Genomic DNA, 14,643 nt, shown 5'->3' with positions numbered 1-14,643 from the left:
ATATTGTGCATATGACACTAAGTGGTACTGTAGTAGCTTCACACGTCTCCTAGTTCAGCCTAAGCTGCTCTGCTAAGCTACCATTATCTATCAGCCTAAGCTGCTAGACACCCTATACACTAATAAGGGATAACTGGGCCTGGTGCAAGGTGCAAGTACCCCTTGGTACTCACTACAAGCCAGTCCAGCCTCCTACAGTAACTACTGAAATTATATGGTTTTGTGTATGAAAAATGTGAACATAACTATAACGCCCCTATAACCTTTGTTTATTTAGTGAATTTCTAAAGTGTTTTAATCCTATTTCCTAACTGTAATGTCCCTGTAACCTTTGTCTTTTTGTAGTGAATTTCCAGGGTTTTTTGACTTAAGTAATATTTAATTACTATACGTTAATCCAACTGCTGCCATGCATGTCCAAAGGCCATGAACGGTGAGGTGACTAGCTGCTGGCTGTGGCCAACCCTGCCGCTTGCAGTCAACTCCTTCAGCCCTGCGCAGCAGGAGTTGGTCTCAGGGTCTGGCCTATGGCCAGGATCTGCGGCCAACCCCCACATGCAGCCAACACCATGCTGAGCATCTTATGGCAGTGGGGGATTTGCTGCAGACCCTGTTGCCAACTCCCTGCACGCAGCCAACCCCATAGTGTCGGTCTGTCAGTGGGTATGTGAGTAACTGTTTTGGGGTGCGACCGTGTGTGTGGTTTTGTGGGTGTGTAAGTGGATGTGTGAGTGTACGATTGGGTGTGTGGGTATTCACATGAGTGGTTGTGTGGTCTGTGATAGGGTATGTGAGTCTGTGAGTGGGCATGTGAGTGGCTGTAAGGGTGTGTGAGCGTGTTTTTGAATGGTTGTGTGGGTATATATAATAAAGAGTGTGAGTTGGTGTGTGAGTGGCTGTATGATTTGTTTTGTGGGTCTGTGAGCAGGTATGTGACTGGCTGTATGGGTGTGTGAGTTGCTATGTGTGTCTGAATGGGTGTGGCAGTGGGTTTGTGGGTCTGTGAGTGGGTGTAGGTGTGTGTAAATTGGTGTGTGAGTAAATGTGTGATTTGGTCTGCAAGTGGGTGTATTTTTTTAATTGGGGTCTGGTCATGCTCAGTGCTGCAGTGGATCCGTGGATCCTCAGGTGCCCTAAAACAATATTTGAGGGAAATTTGAGGACAATTTTGTGCCCTGAGGGGGTGCCTCCATCAGTCCCATGTGGACAGGATACCTCTATTCTGACCCCTTATATATTATTTACTCTTTATTCTTTCGCGGGAACCTTGTCCCAGTCAAAAAAAAAGGCAACTGCAACTTTTCTCTCAGGTTGCAGCCAGCCTGCGGATCGACCGCTGTGGATCTGGGGTGGATCCATTTCTCTAGATATGCATGCATATTTTTTTCTCTAATAACTCCAACACTACTGATTATATTTACACTATATTACAAAAACAGATCTTTCTGTACCAAGATGTAGCTTTCCACAAATTTGATAAAATTCCATTCAGCGGTTGTCGTAAGGTAACCATAACTCGCACCCGCACCTGCACCATGTAAACTTTAAATTTTACAACAAATGTTTCAGTGGTATTATCAATGATGTTATAAAAGATGTCATGAGATCTGATATATTAGGTGCAATTAGCAGTGCAAGGTGGGATAGTGAGTTATAATTACCTTAGGGCATGAGTTATAGTTATGTGTAATCACTCCAACAATAACAGGTGAATTTCTATGGTTTACACGTTTAAAAAGTGAGCCTACCTATCACTCCCCTGTAACATTTGGTAATTTAAGTGAATTTCAATTTTTTTTTTTATTCTATTTTCCAACTATAACTTCCCTGTAACCTTTGATTTTTTCAGTTAATTTCTATTTTTTTTTATGTAAAGTAATTTTAATTACTTTAAGTTAATCCAACCACTGCCGTGCATAGCCTCTGGCCGTGGGTGGTGAAGGTTGGCCAAAGGGTCTGGTCTGAGGCCAGGCCTTGCAGCCAACCCCCATAACCACGCAAACCTGCTGTCATGTACGGCCTTCAGCTGTGTGCAGAGTGGGTTGATCATAGCAGCAGTTCACAAGAAAGAACTCACTTGTCACAGTCACTACATTAAACAGTACACTCAAAAAGAACATGGATGCAACCACCTCCATCAAGATTTACAGATACATTTTCATGATGAATATCCTAAGAGAAAACACGTTTTGCCTTGAAATTTGGATGATTAGTAGTTTACACAAGTGGAGATTCAACTTGAGCACCTGCTTTGTTTATATCTGTAAGTGGTTTCCGTTGAGGTTTAATTACTGTGGTATGAGCATCATGCTAGAATGAATCCTGCCATGCATCCAAGAAGAGGCCGCCATTTTGTACAAAAATGTCTACCCAACTGGAATACTTTTTATTGGCTAATTAGTAAGTGTTACCTCGTTGTGTAAATGTACAGCGCATCCCCTACACTACAGCTGTATAAACTAATTTATGGGGACCACGGGGAGAGCCTAAGGGGCATCATGGTCCCAGACAGCTCCTGTTTCCTGCAGGAGCGAGCATTGCTCCTGCAAGCAGTGAGCTGCTTTAAAGAGCAATATTTTCCCTGCATGCATCTTAGCGTGGAGGAAAAGAGAGGAAAACTCTGCTTTCGGCAAGCGGGAGCTGTTTGACAGCTCCTGCTTGCTGAAAGCAGAGTTCTGTTTGCTTTTAGCTGTCATCTCCCACCAAGCAAGAGCAAACAGCTTTCTCCCAAGGGTGGGAACTTCAGGAGGTAGCAGGAGCTGGCCATAAGGGGGGCATTTTCCAGGGCCATATATGGCTCCAAGAGGGGGCACATTGACGCCTCCTTATATTCGATTTGCCCCGGTGAACGTGGTGGTCCCCAGAACACAGGGGTGCAGCTTGGTGCCTCCCCCCAACTTAATTTGGCATACTGCCCAGAAAGGTGGTGGTCCCTGGGATGGGGGAGTGCCAAACATACTTTAACTCGGCATTTTGCCCCATGGAGGTGGTGGTTCCCAGGGGCCTGAGGGGGTCCGCATGCCCCCCTTATCTAAGCTTGCTTTTTGCCATGTGGGAGTTGGTTCCTGTGACGATTTGTGGACCCCCTGGATTCTATTTATATTTAGCCCCAGGGAGGTGGTGTTCCCTGGGGCTTTTCAAAGGGCTAGAAGGGGGACCTGTGGGTCCCCCTCCTTCAAATGTCTTTAATGACCCCAAGACCGTGCCCAGTTGGGCCAATAATAAAAACAAGCACAGGAGACTTTGCGCACTTTAATTTTTTTAATTAACAGTGAAATTTGTGAATATTCTCAAATTTCAATGTGAATTTAAAAAAAATGCTCTTAAGCCTTAAGGGGATCCCAGGGTGACCCCCGGACAAAGGCTAGGGGCTTAGGGTAAACTTACCCTGTACCTTTTTCTTTTTGTTTAGGTTTGTTTTTGAGACTTTGCTGAAGCAGAGTCTCAAAACGGCTGTAAACACTTCCTGGTTGAAGTTTTGGCAGCCAATCAGATCTCTGTACGAGATCATCAGGGGTTGAGAAGCCTTCACACCTCTAGATATACATATTTGGTTTTCCTTTAATTTCTCCTAACCTACTAAACAGATTTACACTAAAAAACAAAAAGTGTAATCTGCAGGCTAAAAGCTACCTTTCTGCCAAACTTGGTGTCTGTCCGTCCAGCTGTTTGGGCTGCAGTTGTGTTCAAAATTCCTATGGGAATTAACATGGGAAATACACTTTTTTGACCCCCACCCCCTTTTTTTCGGACCCCTCTTGACCTGATTCACTGCCAACACATCAACCAGGAAGTGATGATAGCCATTTTGGGACTCGGCTTCAGGCAAGCAGCAGACATGCATAAAACGTGGCTGAGAGCAAGGGGAAAGCAGTGAGAAGGAAGAAAAGACAGACAGCAGGCTTGCACACAAAGGGGCTGAGAGCAAGGGGTAACCACTGAGAAGGAGGGAAAGGCAAGCAGCAGGCATGCATAAAACACATTTGAGAGCAAGGAGAAAGTAGTGAGAAGAAGTCAAAGGCAGGCAGCAGGCATGCACAAAATGGGGCTGAGCGCAAGGAGAAAACATTGAGAGGAAGGGAAAGGCAGACCACAAGCACGTACAAAACAGGGCTGAGAGCAAGGAGAAAGCAGTGAAAAGGAAGGGCAGACAGGCAGCAGAAATGCACAAAATGGGGCTCAGAGCAAGGAGAAAGCTGTGAGAAGGTTCTGCAGGCAAATAGCTGGGAAGAACAAATGGAGCTGAGAGCATGGAGAAAGTGGTGTGACTGAGGGAAAGGCAGGTATAAGACACACACACAACAGGGCTGAGAGCATGGACGAAGCAGTGAGAAGGAAGGACAGGTAGTCAGCAAGCATTGCCACAATGTGACTGAGCATGGAAAAAGGTGGGAAGGAGGAACAGGCAGGCATGCACACAATGAGTGCACAAAGAAAGAAGTGAGAATGAGGGATAGGCAGGCAGTAGGCATGCATACAACAGGGCTGAGAGCAAGGAGACAACAGTGACAAAGAGGGATAGATAGGCAGCAAGCACACATACAATAAGGATTAAAGCAAGGAGAAAGCAATAAAGATGAGGCAAACAGCAGTCGCCCATAAAACATGGCTGAGAGCAAGGAGAAAGTGGTGAGAAGGAGGGACAGGCAGGCAGAATGCTCACACAAAGCGAAGTTGAGAGGAAGGACAAGGCAATGAGAAAGACGGAGATGCAATCAGCAGGCACACACAAAATGGGGCTGAGAGCAAGGAGAAAGCTGTGAGAAGGAGGGAAAGGTAGATTACAGGCAGCACAAAAAAGGGCTGAGAGCAAGGAGAAAGCAGTGAGAAGAAGGAACAGTTAAAGAACAAGCGCACGAAAATCCAGGGGGTGGGGGGAAACAAGGTGAAAGCAGTGAGAATAAGTGAAAGGCAAGAAGAAGGCACACACAACAACCCGTTTTTGTGTGCCTTCTCCTTGCTTTTCCCTCGAAGGCTATGCATGGCATGTGGTTGGATGCATGCACTGGGCTTGGATGCACATGGGGGGGTTAGCCCCAGGCCCTGTGGTCAACCCTCTTGGTGCATTAAAAAGCTTATAAATTCACTGAAAAAACAAAGGTTACAGAGACATTATAGTTTCAAAATATTATTTAAAAAAGCCTTCGAAATTCACTAAGAAAACAAAGGTAACAGGGTTACAGAGACGTTATGGTTAGGAAATAGCATTAATATAATATAATACATGTATATATTTGTGTGTGTGTATGTGTGTGTATATAAATTTTATATATATATATATATATATACTTATTAAAAAAATATTCATTGCACTCCACAAAGTCCAATTAAAGCTTCTTTATTTTGAAATCCACCGTGTTTCAACTCACATAGAGTCTTGCAAATTTCAAAATAAAGATGTTTTAAATGGACTTTGTGGAGTGTGTGAATTTTTTTTTCATTAATAAACACAAGGGCTGTCTCCTCTGTCACTGGCACCTGCAGCTGAGTGCTCCGCTCAAAGTGCATCTGACCAATTTGTTTTCTTATGTTTTACGTTTTTGTCTGGGTCTCAGTTGAAGTCTCAACATGGCTGGCAACACTTCTTTGTTGAAGTGTTGGCAGCCAATCACATCTCAGCATTGTGGAGCATTCGCGTCCCTATATGTACAAATTTGGATTTTCTTTGATTTCTCAAAAACTAATGAATGGATTTACACCAAATAACAAAAAGCGTGCTTTCTGGCCCGAGAGCTATCGTTCTGCCAAATTTGATGTAATTCTGTCCAGTGGTTCTGGTGCTTTCCATGTTCAAAAACCCCATGGAAAAATGCATGGGCAAAAAGCATTTTGGGACCCTCCTTGTTCGCGGCCCTCTCTTGGCGGAACCCCACGTAATTTTTCAGACTGACGCTGAAGTGAGCGTCATATTTTCTTGGAAAATGTCATCAAAATTCATTGAACGGTGCTAAAGTTATTAGAAAATCAAAAAATGCTTTTCTTTAAAAACTAGGTAGATAGATAGATAGATAGATAGATAGATAGATAGTTAGTTAGATAGATAGATAGATAGATAGATAGATAGATAGATAGATAGATAGATAGATAGATAGATAGATAGATAGATAGATAGATAGATAGATAGATAGATAGATAGATAGATAGATGAATAGACTGTAACTGACTGCAACTGTCAAAGTGCACCACATTTGCTACTTTCAGTGAATATGTATATGTTGGACCTGGCCATTTTTGCAGGTCGTCCCTAAACTTTTTGCCTCGTTACTCCTACTTTTTCTGACCATTTTTTGTTGGCTTTAGGACTCTGGGCACTTTACCACTGATAACCAGTGCTAAAATGCAGGTGTTACTGGTGTAAACTCTATGTGTATTTGGCTTTTCCACTAGTAGCATATTTGATTTACTAGTAAGTCCCTAGTAAAGTGCACTAGAAGTGCCCAGGGCCTGTAAATTAAATGCTACTAGTGGGCATGCAACACTGATTGTGCCCCCCACATGAGTAGCTCTGTAAACATGGTTCAGACCTGCCACTGCCGTGTTTCTGTGTGTAGTTTCAAACTACCAATTGTACCTGGCAAGTGCATCCACTTACCACGCCCAAGCCTTCCCTTTTTGAACATATAAGGCACCCCTAAGGTAGGCCTGAGGTAGCCCCATGGGCAATGTTCAGTGTATGTTAAAGGTAGGGCATGTACTGATGTGTTTTACATGTCCTGACAGTGAAATACTGCTAAGTTTGTTTTACACTTTTGAAAGGACTATCTCCCCTATAGGGTAACATGGGGACTTGCTTTAAATATCTTTGAAGAGCAGTTTCCCATTGGGAGCAGATAGAGGTCTGGAGTTTGGAGTCTTTAAACTCACAATTTAAAAATACATCTTTTCGTAAAGTTGTTTTTTAGATTGTCAGTTTGAAAATACTACTTTTAGAAACTGGGCATTTTCTCACTTAACCATTCAGTGCCTCTGCCTGCTTGTGGAATCCACGTCTGGGTCAGAGTGATATTTAGGCTGCTTGTGAATTTCCTCTAGACAGTGACACAAAGGGAGCTGAGGTGTAGCCTGCATATCGTGATAATTCTCCGGGGGGGCTAGAGAAGGAGTGAGGAGCTGACACTTATACCCGAAATCGACGCACAGGAGCCGTGCAGGGAATAATTTGATGTACCACATACAACACAGGTGTAAAAATGACATACCCCCAGTATGGCGGCTGAGAAATCAACACACTGCCTGCACTTTGAGAGTAAGGAACCAAGGCATCGCTGACTTTTCTGATGCATGCTCACCCGTGCAGCTTTTTTTATTTTGCAAACCAGGTACTATGTGTAACATCAACGCATATGTTGTTTTCTATGGAGTAAAACTATTTTTAATTTAAAAATTCAAAACTTTACTTGTGCATCTTGGATTTTTGTCATTTTGGTCTTGTTTGATTGAGATAAATATTGGCTATTTTTCTAAACCAGTGTGGTGTCCATTTTGTAGTGTTTTCACTGTATTACCGTGGGTGTTGGTACAAATACTTTATACTTTGCCTTTGAGATAAGACTGTCTGCTTGTGCCAAGCTACCAAGGGAGTGAGCAGTGATTATCTTAAGTGTGTATCTCCATTGCCCTGACTAGGATGAGGGTCCCTGCTTGAACAGAGTGCAAACTGACTGCCAACCAGAGACCCCATTTCTAACAGTATATGTATAGTTAAAGTTAGGACCTAGTTTCCATAGGAAAAATCTTTTTTTTGTTTTGTCAATAACTTTGACGCAGTTAGCAATGTTGTGATGGGCTGACCTCACCCTGGCATGGAGGTTGCGGTCACCATTTTATATGTCAGGAAATGGTCCTGATGGTTGAAAAGTGGTGTGTAATTTAGGTGAAGTGGTCAGGGCAGAGGTTTCTAGACTCTGTTTGTATTACAGAGGTACTAAAAGTAGCTGTGATGAGGAAGAAATTGCCTATAAAAGTTTCTTTTTTCCACGTGCGAGATCTGTGGATCTACCGCAGCAATCAGCGTAGTCCCCCATAGAAATCAGCAACAGGTCTGCGGATTCCACTGTTAATTAAAAATATATATATACTAGACACTAACACCCACTCAAAGACCCACACAGACACTCACTCAGTCAGTGAAAAACCTAGTCAGACACACACCCAGTCACAGAGCCGACACCCACTCAGAGATGTAAACAGACACTTATACACCCAGTCACAGATCCACACAGCACTTACACACTCACTCACAGACCCACTCAGACACTATTATACCCACTCACAGACCCACAGAGACACTTCCAGACCTACCGAGGTACTGTCAGAGACCCACTCTGACACTCTCACACCCACTCACTGACCCACTCTGACACTCACACACCTAATAAGAGATCCACACAGACACTCACAGACTGACACAGACACTCACGCACCCAGTGACAGACCCAGTCTCACACTTAGCCACTTAGACCAACATAGTTACTCATACATCCAGTGCCATACCCAGTCAAATGCACACACACACACACACACACTCACACACCCACACACTCACTCACACACCCACCCACAGACCCCCTCAAACACTCTCACACCCATGCACAGACACTTACATACCTATTCACAGAGGCACTCTCACACACACTCACAGACACCCACAGACACGAGCATCCACTCACAGACCCACTCAGACATTCACACACCCACTCACAGACCCACTCTGACAATCTCACAAATACTCACAAACCCACACTTGCACTGACACACTGTTGGAAAGTGGATTATTAGCAGGCATAGGTAGGTACCTACTGTTGGAAAATGGGTTATTGGTAAGGGCAGGTAGGTACCTACACTTAGCAATAGGCCACTAACCTCCACTTAGGTCCAGTTAGGTCTCAGTAAATTAAACCCAGCTCAACCCTTGGTAGCTTGGCAACGAGCAACAAGGCTTAACTTAGGAGAAGGAGTGTAAAGCATTCAAATATCACAAAACAGTAATTAAATAAAACACAGGAAACAGTTTAAAAATCCAACACCAATTTATAAAAATAGATTATATTTTTATCTTTAAAATGACACAAAAACAAATAAAATCGTATAAGGGGAACCGGAGATTTGAATTTTTAAAGAATTATTGTTTTCTTGCGCCTAGAAACAAAAAGTGCCAATCTGGTAATCTGGTCGCACCTCGACCGGGGCAAAGTCAAAGTTTAAGGCCGACCGCGAAGGAGCCCGCCCGGCCACAGCCCGGGGAGGCCTCGGTCAAAAGTTTACCTTCGCACTTCGTTTTTCTGAAGATTTTCTTCAGCGGGACGAACCTGCCAGTCCAATCCAACCTCCTGGAACTCTTCTCTGGATACGCGTCGCGGGAGCTCCCGGTGGAGATTTTTACCTTTGGACTTAGTCGTTTTTTTCGGGGTGAAAATCCTTTGACAGGGGCAAACCTGGATCTTGATCTGACGTCCTTGGAGCCCTCCTCGGATACGCTAGCTGGGAGGTCCCGTTCAACTTTCTACTTTCGGACTTAGTCTCTTTTTTTGAGATTTTCTTCATCAGGACAAACCTGCAAGTCAGGCCGGGTCGCAGTTGAGGCAAGCTGTCTAGAGTTGCCGTGGCAGGTCGGCCCCCCTATGGAGCTTTTTTTCAAAAGTTCTCCAAACTTCTCCAAACTTCTGGATCTTCTCTCAGATGTTCCTTTAAGGTTCTTTTTTGGTCCACACCTCACCCAATGGTTCCAGAAGCTCTGAGATGCTCCTTGGGGGTGTGGACTACAACTCCCAGAATGCACCTGGCGCAAACTCCTTTTTGGCCACTGGACAGTGGTCAGCTGGTTGGTTTCCTCAGGAGTTGGTACAGGGAACTCTGGTTAGCAAATTTTCACCTGTAACAACAACAATATGACCACGGCACACAGGATAGTATGATTACAGTTCATATTAAGGACAAGTGTCCCTGGTGTTCAAGTTCCGGACGTGGATAACAAATCTGAGAAGTCCTCAATTGGTGATGTGAGTGTCTTTATTCGTAGGCCCAATTTGCCACAAACTTGCGTTGTCTTCAAGAAACAGCCAACACGTGTTTCATCACACAAGTGACTTTATCAAGGCTGTAAATCAGTAAATGTTGTACAAAGATATGTGGGAATATTCTTGGGTAAGTGGGCTTAGTTTAAGTCCACAAGGGACAGGTGCCCCTGTAAAACTATAACCAAGTGATTAAGTGAGCACATCCATGTCCGTGAAATAGAGATGAGCAGGCATGGCAAACCGTGGCGAGATATGTGAACAGTAATCCATAGTGTATAGGAAATGACAGGAAAGAAAAGGGGAGAAGTAGAAGAGAACGGACCCTTATTGATAACCGTGTGCAAGACTATGATGAATCACCCATAGTGTTGTCCCCAAGAAAAGTGAATCGTAAGTGAAGTCAAGATAATGGAGTAAATGGGGGTAAGAGACAGAATCGCATATAAAGATGGGTGGGGAGGTAGAAGGTCATACCTGGGCCATTTAGCCAAGAGATGAGTAGTAGGTAGAATCGATGGTGTTGAGCGCGAGTAGTAATAATGTAAACGGCTGAAAGTAGGTGACAAGCGATCCAGTAAGAAGCAGGTGAGCAAGGTAGGCCTTGATAAGCCTCGGTTCAGGACCCTAAGAGGGTAACACAATGAGCGTAAGACAGTGAGGGATAGATTAATGGTGGCTCGTTAAGTAATAGACCTGCGGGCAACCTAAAAAGCCAGGGCAGGCAATATAGGGGAAATGTCTAAGTGCCATAATTATTTAGTAGTTGGCAAGTCAGTTTAGTGCCAAAGGGAATCTAAAACGCAGGTGAGGACTTGGTCCGCAAAATTGTAATCGTATACTGTCGTGCCAGGGTAGGTGAATTAATAATAATATAGGTGAGTATCTAATAATGCACTGAGTGAGCCACAGACTAAGGAGTCATGACAAAGTTTTAGGTAAGAAATTAAAGCTTGTGGAAGTTAAACTGAGGGACAGAATGTTGGCTCCATAAGTATTAGCGCGTGGGAAGGATAAAAGGTGGCTAGAAAAAGCACCAAAGTAAACAGAAATGTTGCTGGGAAAAATAAACTGATAGATATCCTTCTGCGAGGGCGCAGAAAGCTGGGGAAGACGCCAGATGATAGTGAGGAGACATCTACGCCTAGCGTGAGACAAGATAAATAAGTACGCTACTTTAAATAGAGATGAGGATTTAGTAAAAAACAGTGTTGATGCGTGGGACGGTAAGTGGCATAACCCCAGGTCAGTCAGAAACGCTACTGAATGCGTAGAGTAGGCAAACTATATGGGGAAAGCGCAGTAAGCTGAGTGCAACATTAAATTAAGAGCGGGGAGTCAAGCGCGACACCCGCGTGAGAACGGGTTTGAGCATACCTGTAAGAGTGGTGAAGCGGTCGTCAATACAGCTCGATCGCGTCTCGGTGTAACCGATGCTCCGCGCTCGTGCTGTTAAATAGGTTGAGTGGGCACCGAAAGAGTAGAAGGACTAATCTGTAAGCGATACCGGATGGGAGTATAGGTATGGAAAGGTGGCGGCCATCTTAGAATGGCAAGATACATAGGTATAGAGTGGTGAATGTTTATTGTGTCGTGGGGTTTGAGTGGTTAAAGAGTGAGTTTCAAGATTGTGTTTAAAGGAAAGAAACCATTCATAGTGGACATGCTGGTGCCGAAGATGGTTGAGGTGGATACTATACATCGCAATCTTCAATGTTTACATATCGATATTAACAATATTACTCTAAATGATGTCCCGTAGGGAAATACACTGTGAAAAAGTGTCAACGGTCCTGGTAAATGAGTAATGGCACAGAATTTGAATAGTAGTTGTATATACAGGCATGAGTTTAAATAGACAGAAATGTGAAACAACATGGTACTTAATGTGGAGGCCAAATAGCCCCCTTGTGTGACCTCAGTTAGAGTAAGAGATGATACCATTCACCATCAAAGGTAGAGTACCTGGTGCTGGCAAGTCAATATTAATACAGAGTTAAACATTAGTTATATAGACAGGCAGAGGTATAAACATACATTTGTGCAATGTAGTGTGATGATGTTGTAATGACCCCGGAGCCCCCGGGTCTTATCCCATTTTAGGTAAGGAAAAAATGCAATTCGTGGTCAGTGTTAAGTCCCTGTTCTACTGCACGAAGTTTTAAAATCCATTTCGCCTCACACTTTCGTAGATCCTTGGTTCTATCACCCCATCTGGGTGATCTGGCAACATGAGCCATTCCATGAAACCTGACCCTGGTGAGATCCCTCTCACCGTGTAGAGTATTGAAGTGTACAGCCAATGGGTAAGTGGTGTTAGGGTTTCTAATGGCTCTCACTGGCTCCTGAATACGTTCCTTGAGTGGGTGTATTGTACTGCCTATGTAGATAAGGCCACATACACAGATGACACAGTAAACTGTGAATTTTGTGTTACAGTTGATGAAATCTCTAATGTGGTAGGTGGTCTTTGTGTTGTAAGAAAAGGATGTCATCTTGTTGAGAGCCAGAGGACACGATATGCAGCAACCACATTTATAGAAGCCCTTTGGTTTGTCTGGAATCCAGGTGGAGGGGTGTGTTTGTATGTGGGGAGCGAGGAAGCTGGGACACAGAATGTTTCTCAGTGTACGTCCTCTGCTGTGTGTCATAGTGGGTGAACTGTTGATGTAGTCCTTGAGACATGAGTCTAAAAGTAGTAAATGCCAGTGTTTTTTGAGAACGCAATGTACCATTTTGCGGGCAGGGCGGTATTGGGTGATAAAGGAGACAGGGCGTCTAGTAGGGTCAGTTTTGGGAGGCTTTCTGGTACTTCTGATGAGTAGGGAGTGTTGGTCCTTGGAGGAGATACGATTGCTGGCTGTCGAGATGAGTTTGTTTGTATAGCCCTGTGCCTGGAAGCGTTGTTTCAGATTTTCGAGTTCTCGGTTAAAAATGTCAGTGTCGGTGCAATTACGTCGAACCCTAACCATTTCACCGTAGGGAACCGCTTTGATTTGTGTAAAAGGATGAGCACTCTGTGCTTGCAAAATAGAGTTACAGGCTGTTGGTTTTCTGTACAATCTGGATGTTATCTTCTTATCGGTGATGTACAGTAGGAGATCTAGGAATTCAATCTGGGCACAATCAGCCTTATGTGTGAATGTAAGGTTAAACTTGTTATTGTTGAGGTGACATGTGAGTAAGCTGAGGTCTGACAAACTGCCTGTCCAAATCATCAGAATATCGTCTATGTATCTCCCCCAGTACAAAACATGTTGGGTGATGTGTGTTGGGCACTTGGACCAAAGATGTACCTTCTCGAATTGGCCCATGTAAAGATTTGCATAGGAGGGTGAAAATTTGGCTCCCATAGCAACTCCCTGGCATTGTCGGTACCAGTTCCCATTGTGTATGAAAACAATGTTCTCCAGTACCAGGCGTGTAAGATCGAGAAGCATGAGTGTGTGTTCATACAATGTGGCATCTCGCATGCTGAGAGTGTCTGAGAGCATCATCAGGCCCATTTCAAGGGGAATAGAAGTGTACAGTGAACTGACATCGAGGCTAACAAATAGACATTCCTCCGTCCATTCAACGTCTTCAAGTTGACAGAGTAAGTCCCTGGTGTCTTGGATGTAGGAGGGAAGGTTGCGTACCATGGGCTGGAGAAAGGAATCTATGTATTCCGAGATGGGTTCCGTTGGTGAGCCAATGCCTGAAATAATAGGTCTCCCTGGTGGAAAGCTGCCTGTTTTATGTACCTTAGGTAGAATGTATATGCACAGTGCCCGCGGTGCTGTGACAAGTAGGTATCTATACTCAAGATCAGAAAGTAGACAGAGATTTTTCCAATGTGTCAGTTTGTCTGCAATTAGAGCGGAAATGGCAGGGAGAGGGTTCAGCTGAATCCGAATGTAGGCTTGTGTGTCAGCTAATTGCCTGTCGATTTCCATCAAGTAGTCAGATCTATTCATGACCACAACGTTTCCCCCTTTGTCAGCCTCCTTGATCACTAAGTTGGTATGTTTTGAGAGTCTCTGTAGGGCCAAAATCTCATTTTGGTTAAGATTGTTGTTCAGTCTACGTGTATATGTATTGGATTTGTCCTCAAGGTGAAAAAGTTCGGTGCTAACTGCTTTGTGGAAAACATCTATGTAGTTGTCAGGAGGTAACAAAGGGACAAAAGTGGATTTGGGTTTGAGCCCACTATTGAGATCTAGGTTGGATGGAATGCCTAACTGGACTCGTAATGTGTCCAAACTGGGGGGTGAAGTGGAGGTGTTGTAAAGTGAAAGTATTGTGTGGATATCCTGCAGATCCCTGATGGATTGGTTGCAGGCCGGTGTTGGAATGTGGGCGTCACTGTTATAATGTGGTTTGTTGTGAATAAACTTTTTGAGCTTCAGATTGCGTACAAATTTGAAGAGATCAACATGTATGTTGGCGTAGTTAGGTGTAGAAGTAGGACAGAAACTCAAGCCTCTTTTCAGGACGTTTATTTCATGAGTGGACAAGTCAACATTAGATAGGTTCATGACCTGTACAGAATCCTCTGATACAGTGAGTAAATCTTGCTGTGGGGTACCAATCATGGTCTTTGAGTTCACGTAGTGGAGCGAGTAGCCACGCCCTCCCTTGTGTTTGTTAT

The sequence above is a fragment of the Pleurodeles waltl genome, chromosome 5, assembly GCF_031143425.1.
Source record: "Pleurodeles waltl isolate 20211129_DDA chromosome 5, aPleWal1.hap1.20221129, whole genome shotgun sequence".
NCBI classification, from domain to species: Eukaryota; Metazoa; Chordata; class Amphibia; order Caudata; family Salamandridae; genus Pleurodeles; species Pleurodeles waltl.
Note: the sequence above shows the minus strand (reverse complement) of the source record.